General features: G+C 34.4%; 1 protein-coding gene and 1 long non-coding RNA gene across 2 annotated transcripts in view; both read right to left on the bottom strand.

The window, feature by feature from the left end:
* mtgo (miles to go) overlaps positions 1–16,196 on the bottom strand; it is a 302,612-nt gene that overhangs the window by 260,332 nt on the left and 26,084 nt on the right. The window lies entirely within an intron of this gene.
* On the bottom strand, positions 11,126–13,559 carry LOC143192345 (uncharacterized). Its single transcript, XR_013004756.1, has 2 exons — positions 12,629–13,559; positions 11,126–12,075 (listed from the first exon to the last, which is right to left on the bottom strand). It is a non-coding gene; the product is annotated as an uncharacterized LOC143192345 (long non-coding RNA).

The raw sequence follows: 16,196 nt of genomic DNA, 5'->3' as shown, positions 1-16,196 counted from the left end.
TTTTATTGTTTTTCAAAGTATTCGCCACGATGATCGATACACTTTTGCATAAATCAATTTTCAATTGGGTGCCAAATCAGGGCTGTACGGCGGATAATCCATTAACTCGATGTTTTGAGTGCTCAAATAGTCTCTTGCTTGAGCCGATGTGTTAGAGCTCGCATTGTCATGATGAAGAACAATTCTGCGTCTTTTGTTTATTTACTTATTTCACCGAAGACTTCTAGCATAGAAATGGTTGTGTTCCATTCAGAATTTATTGTTCTACGATCCTCTAGAGGCACTGTTGCAATATGACCAGTTTTCCCGAAGAAACAGAGCACCATTTTCTTTGAAGTGCTTCGTGCTCGAACAGCTTTTGTTGGATTTGGTTCATCTTGGACACCCATACAGTCAACTGCTGCTTACTTTTGGCTTATACGAATATATCCACGATTTGTCACCTGTCACGATTTTATAAAGATCTTTCGAAGTACCGCGACTGAATTTCTTAATCATTTTTTTGCACCAATCGTCACCAATCTTTTTTTGAGTGATTGTCAAATTGTGTGGTGTGTCAACGCGAACATAACAGCCGATTTTGGACGACTTTTACGAAACTCGTCAGACAGCAAACTACGACCACGACTGAATTCACTAAATCAGCGATACACGGTGGTTTTTGATGGAGCTTCATCGCCAAAAGTCAAATTGATTGATGCACTCTTGTGTGATGAACGTCAAACCATGGTCAAACCACGTAAATATATATATATATATATATATATATATATATATATATATATATAAAACCATAAATAAATAAACAAATAGCGTCAGTGCGACAAAAGGTTCTAAGTACATATATCGTCAAAAATGTAACACTTTACGATGGAACCGTCAGATGGACTCACATAACAACAGTGTTGCCAATTCCCGAAATATAAATATAAATAAGTAACAAGTTAAAAGGATCGACATCTAGATTTTTTATAAAGTTAAATTTCTATTTCTCCATGGCAACAACGCGACGACATACATTTTGATGACAGTTCACTGTTATTTTGGAATGACTATATATAGGGACTTAATGAAAAAAACACATAGAATGAGTATCCTCAAGCCGTGTGCTCATATACTTTCCAGGATGTAAAGATATAAGGCAAAACAATGTAAAACCATCGACCTACTAACGCATAGAAATGGATATCCAGTAATAATATGGTGAATGCGCCCAAACGCAGTAACGTATTCTATGTTATATCAAATCCAGCCAGATATTGCGTAAGACAATTATATAAAATATGATTATTTTACCGAAACCGAAAGTAACTTTTCCATTTTAATACGGACCAAACCGAACGACTTTGAAAAAAACAACATTTCTAAGAAATCAATCTCTATAAATCGCGAATTGCTGGCGTAAAACCACTCTTACCGATTCCGTTCGTGTCTTTTTTTTTTACTTCTTTAGAGTGTAAAGAGTGAGACTGCAAGGTCGTTTTCCCTTCGTTTCGTTCGTTCGTTCGTTCGTTCATTCGCCTTTCAATCCAAGCGATCCGCGTTGCAACGACCACCGGCTTTTAGCGCGGTATTTATTACCATTTATTATGAAATAATTTATGAGTAGCTCAGATATTAAGTTCGTTGAAAGTGGATACAGTACAAATTGTGCTTATATAATGAATGTATAGGGATTGTGAATTGATTTTGAGGTTTTTTCTTGGTGAATTCAAGGCCTTATTACGAAATACTGTATGCGTTATTGTTTTTCAAATAATTTTCTGGTTCTGCTTTGACTTTCACGTCACAAAAATTGTATCTCACCTCAGGTTATCTAAGATGAGTATTTTAAAGTAATAATGAAATGTGATTTGCAATGTGAATGAAATAATATTGAAAAAGAAGCCTATAGTGTATCCAAAATGGCAGTAAACTCACGTTATCGAGATGTATAATCTATTGCCTATTGCAATTGTCCCCGGCCTACCATAGTAAAACACATTTTTTTGTCAAAATTAGTTTTTTATTCAACACAATTCCCTTCAAGTGTGATACACTGATTATAGCGACCCTCCAACTTTTCGATACCATTTTTGTAGTACCATTTGTCCTTTGCTTCAAAATAGGCCTCAGTTTCGGCGATCACCTCTTCATTCGACGAAAATTTCTTCACAGCGAGCATTTGTTTGAGATCTGAGAACAGGAAATAGTTTCTGGGGGCCAGATCTGGAGAATACGGTGGATGAGGAAGCAACTCGAAGCCCAATTCATTTTTTTTAACACGGTACATTGTGTTTGTTAAGCACTACTGTCATTTTCTTCAAATGCGGCCGTTTTTCGGCGATTTCGTCCTTCAAACGGTCCAATAATGCTATGTAATAGTCGCTGTTGATGATCCTTCCTTTTTCAAGGTAGTCAATGAAAATTATTACATGGGCATCCCCAAATACAGACGCTATAAACTTGCTTGACAACTATTGAGTCTTCCCACGCTTTGGAGCGGGTTCATCGTGTGCAGTCCACTCGGATGACCGTCGATCGGACTTCGGAATGAAATGATGGAGCCATGTTTCATTCATTGTCACATATCGATGCAAAAACTCATTATTATGCTTTCATTTTAAATTTATTTTTATTTTAGGTTTATTATGCTTGATCATCTTCAAACACTGCTTCGAATCATCATCTCGACGTTGTTTATGGCCAAAAGTGGGCTCACGCGGCACCCACTTTGCACAGAGCTTTCTCATACCCAAATATTCGCGAATAATATGATACACGTTCAGTTGATATCTTTAGAGTGTCTACTAATTCATTCAGTTTCAATTTATGGTCACACAAAATCATTTTGTTTATTTTTTAAATGTTTTCTTCGGTAAAAACCTCTTTTGGGCGTCCACTGCGTTCACCGTCTTCGGTTCTTATTTCACCACGCCTAAACTTAGCATACCAATCTTTGATGTGTCCAGGAACTCGACATCAAGCTTCAGTTTTTGCTTCAAATGTACTTTTTCCCTTCAAAAAGTAATATTTTATCAACACGCTTTTTTATCAATTTTTTTCACAATAACAAAAGTTGCTTGCACAAATGCTATAATTCACAAACTAGTGATCCGACAGCTGTCAAATTTATACACGCATCTTTTGAGAGTTAGGGAAAACTAAAAAACATATAGATTTAATTCTAGTATTATTCTATTTCCAATTGACCTGTTATATTCGTTCTTATTTCCTTCCAATTAAAGGGAGATACCATGACTAAAATCTCTAAAAATATAAAACCAATATAAATTTGGATTCACCGAAAAGAAAGTATCTTCATTCCATGTTAGTTCTGTTTAATTTCGATAGTTTCTTTTTTAGTATAGATTTTTTAATATAAACATAATTTAATACAATTACTTCAGAGATAACTGTTAGTATGGAAAGTATCGGTAGATAACTTTAGGTACTTAGGATTTAAATAGTATAAAGATAACCCACAAGAATGTCCAATGCATCTTCCAGATATTGCTTTTAAAATAATACAATTTTTTCCTGTCCCAACAACGGGTCACCAAAGGCTGTAATTTACGAACGGCTTGCAAAACTAAAAATATAAATGTTTGTTTATTTGTGTTTTATATAATTTACCTTTTTAATAATAAGCCTACAAATAGATACGCAATAGTTTGAACTCATGTTCATATGTTGAATGTGACAAAGAATAACTAGTATAGATATGCAGATCGAGAAGAGTGTATAGGCAAAAACTATTTGGATATGTAGAATGATTGTTTACAATATATGAGCATTTGATTAAAATATACGAGGAAAGAATGAATACTAACTGTTTTTCAGATATGGAAAATAAAATAAGGCGAATGCAGTGATTAATTTTATCAAGAAAAATGTACACAGATAGTAACAGAAGAAACTAAGAAGAAATACAGTGATATCAGAAATATTTGACAAGAAAGCAGAGCAACGAAGGAAATAAGAACTAAACGTAAGAAGATAAGTATGTTCCCTAATGATAATAAAACACATTATATAGATGTACAACTATTAATTACAAGAAGTAAGCCTCATGGGAATGCAATAAGTGGTTTAGAAAAAAGTTCAATATAAATATAATAAAATAACTCTAACCTGCAAACTATTGTGGCTGTTTAATTAACTTTTCATTTTAATTTTTCATCATTCACAAAAAATTTCAAAACCACCTATGTGTCACCCATTGGAACAATTGTGAAAATGGTTCAAGTACAAACATTAGTTAACACACAGGGTAAATCTTCTTTTAAATCCCATTTAAGGATGCTTTTTAGCTTTCAATGAATGTTGGAAATGTTTTTTAGTGCTTAAGTTCTTGGGAGTACTCATTGACGTTCAGAAATATTATTTTTTAATTAAAGAAGAATGTCTTTGTTTTGTATATCAATTAATTATAAATTGTCACCAAATCTTATTTTAATTATCGAGGCATTAATTTTTGATTAAATAATAAGTAACACTGTGATAAGAAGCTCTGGACGAAAGAAATTTATCAATAAAATTAAGTAATTTGTTTGGCTTTATGCCGACTTACGTTGATTGACACAATTATCTCAACGGCAGAAGAATAAGTCCTTTAATTATCAGTGAAATGATGGCGATCCCTTCTAATGCCACGGCTTAGGGAAGAAATAATGGTTTTGTCGCCAGCTTTCGTGTGTGTTACCAGGCAAATAAATCGATGAGTGATTTAACGCATTTTTTCAGAACGTGAGTATAAAAGTTCTTGTAATTCTTTAAGTCTAATGCGAGGAAAGTTAATATTAATGATATCTAGGATAATTATCTTATTGTTATCCTAGGATTATAGGATTATAGTCAATACCAATCAAATTAATCTATTATTTATATGGAAAGTGTGAAAAAATATCTCACTGGGATAAAGATAAAACTCTGAAGATATATATATATATATTGTATATTGAAGTGAAAGAAGCGAGAGTCCATCTTAAATCGCTTAAGAAATTATCGTATTTAAGATAAGTCTCAAATGACTTCCTTAGTACTTGGAAAGTGGCTCAAATCATCATGATTCTCAAATCAGGGAACAAATCAGAACAAATACAGAACAAATACATAGATTATTAAACAAAATTAATAAAAACCTAAATGATAAAAAATATTGCTCCGCTGCCTTTTTTCGATATATCTCAAACCATCGACAAAGTGTGGCACACTGGGTTACATGTTAAATTGAAAAAGCTCTTGCCCGATAAGCACTTTCAACAATTGAAATCATAGCTCACACACAGGGTGACGAATACACTAACCTCCACCCAATATATTCAGAGGTTCCGAACGGGGAAGTGTTCTTGGCCCATTGCTATATCTATTATATAGAGCTGACCTACCCATCTCAAAAAACACTACTGTTGAAACATATGCTAACAATACATCGGTTTTATTATCATAGAAGGATCCAATATCAGCCCCAAGAAACCTCCAACTTCATCTTAACAAAGTTTGATTGAGGTTGAAAGCATGAAAAGAACAAATGAGACAAAATCTACCCCCCCAGTAAAAATAAATAATTATAAAGTCCCGCAAGCATACAACGTTAAATATCTGGGAATGCACTTTGGTTGACGTTTAACATGGAAAAACATGTAATTAGAAAACGCAGATGTATTGGCCGATAGAACGTAAATCTAAATTATCCTTAGATGACAAGTTTTTGCTGTAAAAGTCAATACTTATGGCTGTATAACGTCACGTACCTAGGTCTCCATTTCGACCGGCGGTTCGGTTGGCATTCCCAAATCCAGAAAGCAATCCATAAAGTTTCGGGAATAGCAAACCTGCTATCTTCTCTGATCTGTCCTTCTAGCAGACTTTCCATCTTCATCAAATACTTATTTTACAAGATGTTAATTCGGTCCGTACTCTCTAATGTCTACTTCAAGCTTGTTACAGCCAACCGGGTCAAACGGCTTCAAGTTTTGCAAAATAAGCTCCTCAGAAGAATATTAAACGCTCCATGATTTGTCAGAAATAATTAAATTTATAGGGAAACTGGGACTCCAGAAATCAAGCACTTCATATCTTAATCATTCCACAAACAAATCAATTTAAGTTCTTCTGAAAATGCGCTTTTTCGGGAGCTGGTCGACATGCTGGGAGCTTAGCACCTCATCATTGCTAAGCTCCCCCCCTTTTCCAGGCTGAAACGACCTCATTCGTCGCTACAGTCATAACTTTTGCCCCCATACAACAGTATCCAGTTGTGTGTTAACTCAGGTTCGCGAAAGAATAGAATCGCCGGGTCCTCGTGCCCAATAACGGCTGCCCGATCAGCGGGTGCCATATCCCTAAATTTAATGCAGTAGCAGTAGCGATCCACAAGGGTTAACTGTAAGGCGGTTTCGGTTTAGTGTATTGGTAAGCCCAGAGGCAGTCCCACATAACCCGGTCCAACTTGTCACTCCAGGGCAAGTCTCCGCGACCAGGTATGCGCCATGCATTCTATCGCCTGGTTTTAGGCCAGAACAAAAAAAAATCAATACTTAGACCCCTTTGGACCGACGGTATTGAACTGTGGGGTACAACCAGCAAATCTAATATAGATATCCTCCAGAGGTTCCAGAATAAAGTGTTGCAAGTCATCGTCGATGTTCCATATTACGTCTCCAAGAGACTAATTCAGCGCGATATTCCCTTAAAATTCATAACGAGTGTGATTCAAAGTGTTAGTGCAAAGTACTCTGAAATACTATTGCTACATCCCAATGCACTCGCCAGACACTTAAATGTGCGCGATGACAGTGAAGTGCGTAGGTTCAAACGTAAATTACCATACGAATCGTTTAACAGACACATATAGTGAGATATAATAATCCCTAGAATAAGTTAGAAAAGTCTTTAGAATAAGTTAGGGGAGAGTTTAGAATAAATTAGAAAATAATATTACAATACCTATTGCCCATGGGCAGATTGCTGAAGTTCTAAGAGATTAATAAAAAATAAAGATAAGTCTCATCAACAAAAATTGGCTAATTTTTTTTAAATATACTCTTCATTGTATAACTTAGGAAATAAAATTGGTGTAAAAATTGTTAGTCTACCATTGGATTCAACGTAAATTTTTTTAAAATCCTTGTATTTTTCATTAGCCTTACAATTATATTAACGAAAACGACACCAAAAAAAACTTGAAAATTCCAAAACAATCGAAAAAAAATAGTATGTCGATCAGCAATCACGAATCCTCCTCACCATCAGCGACTTTCCACTGAGTTTCATTGTTCCTAAACCCATGAAAACCACCGGTTTGTTTTAACTCGAGCTTCAATGGACGGGACCCATCCCAAGTATTAATTCTTCAGATGATCTAGAAAATGCAGTATCGAAACTCACTGTAGATATTCAGACAGCCGTAGACGGAGCAACTAAAACAAGTAGCCCTGAACCGTTTCAATTTAACCTCCCTAGAGAATTAAAAGAACTAATCAGGCACAAGAACCGATTAGCTCGCGCCACAGTGGACCCAGAGGATAAACGCACGGCGCAGCGCACAATCAGAGAAGTCAGGGACAGGGTTAGAGCCTGGAATGAGAAGAAATGGGAATCATTTCTTCAAAAGCTAGGCAACCCCTATTCCCCAAATGACCTCTGGCGCGCCGTCAAAAGCGTAATGGGGAAAAATTCGAACGCAATCCCCCCTCTCAAGGCCGATTCCTTTACGGATATCGCCTTTACAAATCCAGAAAAAGCCGAGTTCCTCGCAAACGCTTTCGAGAATCAAATGAAATGAAATACATCTCTGGGCCCACCCCAACATAAACGACACTATCCCCTCTCTAAAGAGGAGAGATTTCCAGTCAGTTCATCTTCTGAAGACCATAGTCTCTCCCAGAGACCTTCAGCTCTCCAAAAAAAACGTCTGTCCTCCAAAAAAGCTTCAGGCCCAGATGGTATAACAATAAACCATCTAAAAAACCTCACACAGCAAGCAATTATCTGAACTTGCCAACATTATCAAATCCATCCTGAGGTTAAAGCAATTCCCATAGTTAAAGCATTCCCCCAAGAAACATGCGCTTATCGCCGTTATTCCTAAAAAAATCCAAGTCTAACCCTTCTGACTACAGGCCTATCAGCCTGATTAGTTCATTTTCCAAACTTGCCGAAAAAGCGATATTAAACGTATTAAACGATTTCACAGACGCACATCACATAATCCCGAACGAACAATTCGGTTTCCGTGCTAAACATTCATGCCCTCTTCAAGCTGCCTGCGTCGCAGCAACCATCCACCAGGCAATGATAAAAGGTCGAAAAACAGGAGCCATACTGTTAGATGTCACCAAAGCTTTTGACCAAGTATGGCACCATGGTCTACCGAATGACCTAAAATCCCTGATAGATTCATACTTGGATGGTAGGCCCTTTCAGGTGACGATCGGTGACGCAGTCTCCTTTCGTAAACAAATCTCCGCAGGAGACCCGCAAGGCGTTCCATTAGCTCCAGCCCTATTCAATCTTTAAATGGCTGATTTCCCGCTCTACGAACTTTCCCACACAGAATTTTACGCAGATGATACCGCTTTCTTCACAACCGGTTACTGACCCATGGCTCCAGAAAGTCTCATACCTCGGTCTCCAGTTCGACCGCCGATTCCAATGATCTGTCCCAATCCAGCACGCCATTAGCAAAGGAAATGACGGGTACAGCCTACTATTTTCTCTATTCTGCAGAAAAAGCAAACTCCTAATCCCACAGAAAGCGACGCTGTATAAAATGCTAGTCCGTCCAATCTGCATCAATGGAGCACGGGAGTGGTACAGGTATGTCTCGGAGAGACAGCTTGAACTACTCCAAGTGTTCCAATCCAAAAAAAGTCCGTGCGTTACTCAGAGCCCCATGGTTTATGAGGAACGTTAACACACACCTCGAATCAGGCATCCCGTTTGCGAAAAATTTCATAAACATACTCAGTGTTTCGGAAGAAAATTTAGAGTATCGCACGAAAAGGTGTTCTCGACATTTAAAAATATCTCGGCTGGAGTTCCACAAGGTAGCGTCTTAGGACCTCTCCTGTATCTGCTCTACACTGCTGACATTCCAACAACAAAAGAAACACTTCTTGGAACCTTTGCTGATGATACAGTTATTATGGCAATTATTCTATTACCCTAGGCAGATATATCTCTGCCTAGGGTAATAGAAAAAGTGCAAGTGGCAGTCAACAAAATCTACAAATGGACAAAAGATTAGAAAATTCAACTTAATAGCCCCAAATCTGTCCACGTTAATTTTGCATTAAGGCGAAATAATAAAAACTTAATTATACCACTCAATGGATGCCCGATTTCTCAAGCAGAATCAGCAAAACACCTTGGAATCCATCTTGACGGTAGATTAAATTGGAAGCATCACGTTAGACAAAAAGCAAAACACATTAGAACCAAAATAAAACAACTATACTGGTTAGTCGGAAGATACTCCCAACTTGATCTAAAATCAAAGAGGTTGATCTATAATACAATTATAAAGCCAATTTGGACCTATGGGGTGCAAATATGGGCTTGCACTAAATATTCAAATCAGTTAGTCATACAGCGCTGTCAAAACAAGATTCTTCCATTGATTACCAATACCTATCGCTATGTAACCAATGAACAACTGCATAATGACCTGGAAATCAAATGGATTTGCGAAGTTGTGCAGGATTTCGCCTTGAAACACGAAAGAAGATTACTAAATCATTCTAACGTGGAAGCAATACAACTGCTGGACAGCGCGCAGGATGTCAGGAGACTTAAACGAACAAAGCCATACGAACTTGTGTGAACATTTAGTGTGTATTATTAGTGTAAACTATAGCTATAAGTTAATAATTAATAAATAATTATAATTTTATAATTGAGGAATACATACTGATGTATTTTCTCGTACTCGCCTTGTTTGTTAACTAATCCAAGCACATGGAAAAAGTAGTAATAAATTAATTGTAATAATAATAATTAAGATTGTACTAAGCGTATCTAATAAAGATGTTATAAAAAAACATATATACAAAAAACATACTCAGTGTGAGGTTCTCCATAGGAACCTTAGAACACAATAAGACCTTAATAAAATCCCTACCCGTCCACAAATCCCGGTAGTAAACAAACTACGACAGTCCCAGTCGTAACCCAGGGTTTCTGTCGCCCGCAAAACAATCATATCCCGAACCTGAAGCGACATCAGCCGATGACCATTTGGTTCTAGCTGGTCATTCTAGTAAAAGAAAAAAAAACAAGCACGAATCAACGGCTACATTATCATTACCTTTAGCGAATAAAAAGGTTAACAGCGCCAGTTCAGGCACAATAAACAAAAATAACCTACCAGAAAGAGTGAATGGAAACGTTGCCGGGTACATTCAAGGTAATATGTTGACCGCTCAATTATGTACAGTCTCCGCGATCGGAACACAATAAAATTAAGGCGGAATTATCGGAAACGTACGATCCCAGAAGACAAAGGATGTTGCTGTTTTACCGCCGGTATCGAAAAACGCCATCTTCAGATAATCCTCCCGAGAGTGCTGGGAATCTACATAATTATAGTGTGGAATAAACGGGATTAATCTTAATAAACACGGTTAATTAAACAACTAATGAAAGGTATCTGACAATTACGGGGAATCGGATTAATGACTATTTCGCTGTGGTAAATTATTTCCGTTTTCTTGTAACAAATGAATTGTAGTTGATTACGTGACGATCACATAAGCATCTGAAGTTGAGGTTTCCAAATGATTGACAAGAAAATCAAAATAAGAGGTGATGCTTTTATGTCAAGGATGTGAATTAATTCTAATTCTTTTTACATTTTTTTACCATAAAATATTGCTTTTTGAAGGGAAAACATACAGTTGAAGCAAAAACTTGGCTTGATGCCGAATTTCAGGACACTGCCCCAGGAAAATCAACCATCAAGGATTGGTATGCTAAGTTTAGACGTGTGAATGTTAAATAGTAAAATACTTTTGACGGTTTTTATGGCAATAATAGGTAATCTTTCGATAACACTCTCGATTTTTGTAAAAAATATTTCCGTTCAATAATAAACAAAGCATTTACTTTATTTAAAAAAGCTCTAGTAGTTATTGTGCGATCATTTTTAATTATGTTATGGATTAGTTTTTTTTAAGAATAGGTATATATTTAATTTTTATTTAGCAATAATGGTTATTGTAAATCTTTAGTTTTTAGATTTTCTTTAAGTCCTATTGTATTTTCTGTATTTATTATAGTATACTATTTAAAAGTAGCAATTAACATATTAAAATACGATAAACCATTTGTGGGTTATTATTCCATTCCATAGAAAGATTCCATTTCTTATTACAGATCCATAGAACATTCAAATATAAAAGTAATTCTACTTCGTTTAAAATGAAATAGTAAATTGCATGTTAATAGTATTCAGTAATTATTTTTTTCCTTTTCTTTTTTAAAGTTAATACTTGAAGGAATATGTACATCTCAATTTTTCATGCACAGTGGAATACATCAGGTTCACACTGTTACTATGAATTAACTGTTTACTATATAATCGACGCTATGACAGTTTCCGAGACTGACACCTTTTTATTTTGCAGATTTGTAATTGCTCAAGAATGTGTTATTGTTGAATAAAATTCTACAACGCTACCCAGATTTTCATAAATAAGATACATGTTGTAACTATTTGTTGGAATGGATATGACTAATATTTGATAATGTAAATTCGAGTTTAAATGATGGTTAAGGCACAGTATATAGTATGCTTAATGAACTCAGCTGTCACATGTCACATAGTGATAATTCTTATATCTATACAAAGCATAAAAATGTATATTAGTGCTCTAGACTACAAATTTAGAACGGTATCTGCAATATTAATAGCAAAAGAGAGACTAATACCTAATACCTTTTTTATTAAATCAAAATAAAAGCACAAAATAATAAATATATTTGAAATTTTTCGACAGTATCCATTTTCATTGTTATCACGGATTAGCAATCACTGAAGTTAATGTCTCATTGATGGCTGAATATAATCTTCAAGTTCTGAAAGCTTTATTCCTTTCAAACAATCTTCAAACTGATCAGTTAGTAGTAGTTAAAATAATATTGTGAATAGATAAATAAATTTAGGTAGGTATTAAGCTGAATTGTGTGTATGTAGTAGAATATAAAATACGAGTAGTAGGCAGATTAAATAAGGTTTTTGTTTATGTTTATTTAGTTACTATTTCCCTGCGGTAAATTATTTCCGTTTTCTTGTAACAAATGAATTGTAGTTGATTACGTGACGATCACATAAGCATCTGAAGTTGAGGTTTCCAAACGATTGACAAGAAAATCAAAATAAGAGGTGATGCTTTTATGTCAAGGATATGAATTAATTCTAAGGGATTGTTTATGTACTTTTTAAATTTTTTTACCATAAAATATTGCTTTTTGAAGGGGAAACATACAGTTGAAGCAAAAACTTGGCTTGATGACGAATTTCCGGACACTGCCCTGGGAAAATCAATCATCAAGGATTGTATGCTAAGTTTAGACGTGTGAATGATAAATAGTAAAATACTTTTGACTGTTTTTATGGCAATAATAGGTAATCTTTCGATAACACTCTCGATTTTTGTAAAAAATATTTCCGTTCAATAATAAACAAAGCATTTACTTTATTTAAAAAAGCTCTAGTAGTTATTGTGCGATCATTTTTGATTATGTTATGGATTAGTTTTTTTTCTAGGAATAGGTATATATTTAATTTTTATTTAGCAATTATCGTTATTGTAAATCTTTAGTTTCTAGATTTTTTTAAGTCCTATTGTATTTTCTGTATTTATTATAGTACACTATTTAAAAGTAGCAATTAAAATATTAAAATACGATAAAACATTTGTGGGTTATTATTCCATTCCATAGAAAGATTCCATTTCTTATTACAGATCCACAGAACATTCAAATATAAAAGTAATTCTATTTCGTTTAAAATGAAATAGTAAATTGCATGTTAATAGTATTCAGTAATTATTTTTTTCCTTTTCGTTTTTAAAGTTAGTACGTGAAGGAAAATGTACGTCTTCGTCCCGCTTATACTACCGTTGGAAAATATAAGCAAATATAAAATTAACGGCTCCAAGCAATTTTCTTCGTCCTTTCCTCTTTCACAATGTGTACAGAAAAGGATTCCTACATCTTCGTCTGACATCACGAATTGAAAAAAACAGTCGAACCGTGCCATAGTTATTACTATTTTCATTCACTAGTTTTTTGATTATTCACTGCTTCGACTGTTTTGCCACTATCGACTGTTTCGATTGTTTTCAGTCGATAGTTCCCAACGCTAATGGATTTTTCCTGGGCCTATTATAAAGATAGCAACGACCCTACAAAACATTATTAGCACTACACCCAACATTTGTGATAAATTATAAATTATTGTTATTTCCTTTTCAACCAAATAAAGAAAATAAAACATCTGTGATAGAATAAATATCGACATTTGTTTTTTTTTGTAAAACTACAAACGCAAGGAGTTGAAATTATCACTCTGCCATGATGTTAATGATCCGATACTTTCAAATACACAAATCTAGGCTAACTAAGAATCGGTCCAGGGTAATAAAACTGAGTTCGCAAACCAATTAACCGGCCTAAGTAGCAGATAATGTTTCCCCGCAAAAGATCAATAAACGCCTTAAGAATTCCACGTAAATTACTACCCAAGAAAAATAACCAGCCATATAAAAACGTTTAACGTTCGTGTTTATAAGATGCAGATAGAAAAACGTCTAGCTTCGGTGTAATTCACTAACGCCCACATCCCACTGATTTTATTATCTACGATCGTTTGTTTTGACGTCATACTAGGAACCGATTGCAATTACTCCACATTCATCTCCGGATGTGGCGCATGCGCATATTGAGCTCCATTTAATTTTAAAACAGATAATAATCCGAGTTTGGCGCATGCGTACATATATCTTTATATACTTAAAAAAATTATGGTGATTAATATATTAAATGTCGGAAATACATATAGTAGTAGGTGAATAGGCGCAGGAGGTAAATAAAAATGGTAACATTTTGGAAATAACACATTTTATTTAAGAATTCGTTTGATTTAATGTTATTGAAAGGCGTTCCAAATAGAGAAAAATTGTTAAATCACCAAAAGTGGTCATTAGTTTTAGAGTACTTGCAAAATGTTTAACAAAATGTTTAACTAATTTAGAAGATAAATTCCGAAAATGTTATATCTGAACCAGTATAGAAAAATCACTACATAGTATAAAACAAAGTCGCCTTTTCTGTCCCTATATCCCTATGTGCGCTTAAATCTTTAAAACTACGCAACGGATTTTGATGCGGTTTTTTTCAATAGATAGAGTGATTCAAGAGGAAGGTTTATATGTATAATACATGCATAATATACTAAGGCAACATTGCTAATTTTAGAGGTTTCTAACGTGATGTCGTAAATTAACCTATTTTTTTAGGCTTATTTAGCAATTAGCAAAAACGCTGCCTAACCCTACGAGTTAGATCAAATTAATGTACTACAGTATTGTACACCATAAAAAGGTCTACAAAAAAGTCCGCGATGGTATATGTTTATCTTTTAGGGATAACCCACATTAACCATTTTTATTGTTTACTTTTTACGTGAGAAAATGGCTTATTTACGAAGCTATTTTAAGCAATACGGCATTAATCCTTATCGAATTAAGTACCTTAAATACAGTGTGCAATTAATATAGATCAATATGGTTCCTTACAGCATGTAAATTAAACAAATATTTTCGGAGATATTACAAATTTAAAATTTGCGTTTAAAAATGTATAATGTAATAAAAATTGTATGAATTTAGATATTCCAAAGATAGCAGGAAATCTTCATAGTAAGTATAGGGGAAGAGGAATTGTTTTACTCCAAATTTAATGCGTGCAGGCCAAGGGCAGTAATGAATGAACCAAAAATACTGGATCGATTTTAATCATGTTTTCATTGAGTGACATAGGCATATATATTTTATGCCCGTGCAAAGTCGGAGCGGGCCGCTATGTTTTTATATACAACGTTCATATTTTTTCTGTAGTGTATTTAATTTAGTATCAGCATTGCACCCGTGCGAAGCCGGGGCGGGTCGCTAGTCTTATATAAAACTGAATTCATCGTTAAATTCGCTTTATTCTTGAACGTCCCAAACTATTGCAGCGGCATTATCGGGTGTACAATTTTTTAACGTCTAAAAATAACTGCCCGAGCGGGTAAAACTGTCTCGACGAAGAAAATGAGAACACCATTTGTAAGGATTATGAACCTTAAGGGGTGTTACTGCTGGCAGTTTAGATAGAGCTACATTTACATTTTTATGGAATTTTTATATAATCTAGTGTTTGAGTTGTGTTGAATGGGATGCAAGATGTCAAGTCAAAATGTTTTGATTATATTACTGCATTTTCACATTTTACTGTTTAGTTCTTGTTTTTAATGAATTAAATTATTGAATAAATAATTTTCATTTTACTGTAAGTTGAATCCCTTGGCCGGCATTCTGCACTCACGTTGAAAGAATATACAATGAGTCGAGAGTATTATTTCGAAATATTGATTATTATGTAAGAGAAATTGGTGGATTCTATTTTATGGAATAATACTAAGCTATTCAGTAAGGTTTTAATATACTTGTTCCGTACTTTTCTTACGTTTATTAAACGAAAATCCAGTATATTTGTGAAATAATCGTCTACAGTTGCTATTATCTGTTTATTTCAAAAAAATATAGCAACTATCATGATGTTTTTCAGTGCTATGTGAAAGTGGGCGTTGTTCTTATGAAATATTGTATTTTTGCTTCGTAAAAAGCTTTTAAGCTGACCAAAAAGTTTGCAATAATAATATGAATGTATTGCTTTATATTTACATTGCTTCGGATTATTCCTTTTATTTCTGAAATATGGTAAGATATCCAATTATGATCCTGCTATGATAAAATTATTTATGAAATCCTTCTAGACCCTTATAAAACAACAATATAAGATATCCTTGTCTTACTGTTAGTAGACCCATTATTCTTATTCCACAGTTTTTAGAAACTTAAGTTTCGGTCAATATATTGCTAGGATTCATAAATATATTAAACCTTCTTCACTCAGTGAAGTATAACGTTAAAAATATTTTTAAGAAA

This window comes from Rhynchophorus ferrugineus, unplaced genomic scaffold (genome assembly GCF_030347505.1).
Source record: "Rhynchophorus ferrugineus isolate W39M unplaced genomic scaffold, kcgeb_rfMv2 rfM3, whole genome shotgun sequence".
NCBI lineage: Eukaryota > Metazoa > Arthropoda > Insecta > Coleoptera > Curculionidae > Rhynchophorus > Rhynchophorus ferrugineus.
The sequence above is the reverse complement of the archived record's forward strand: the minus strand, read 5'-3'. Positions and strand labels throughout refer to the sequence as shown.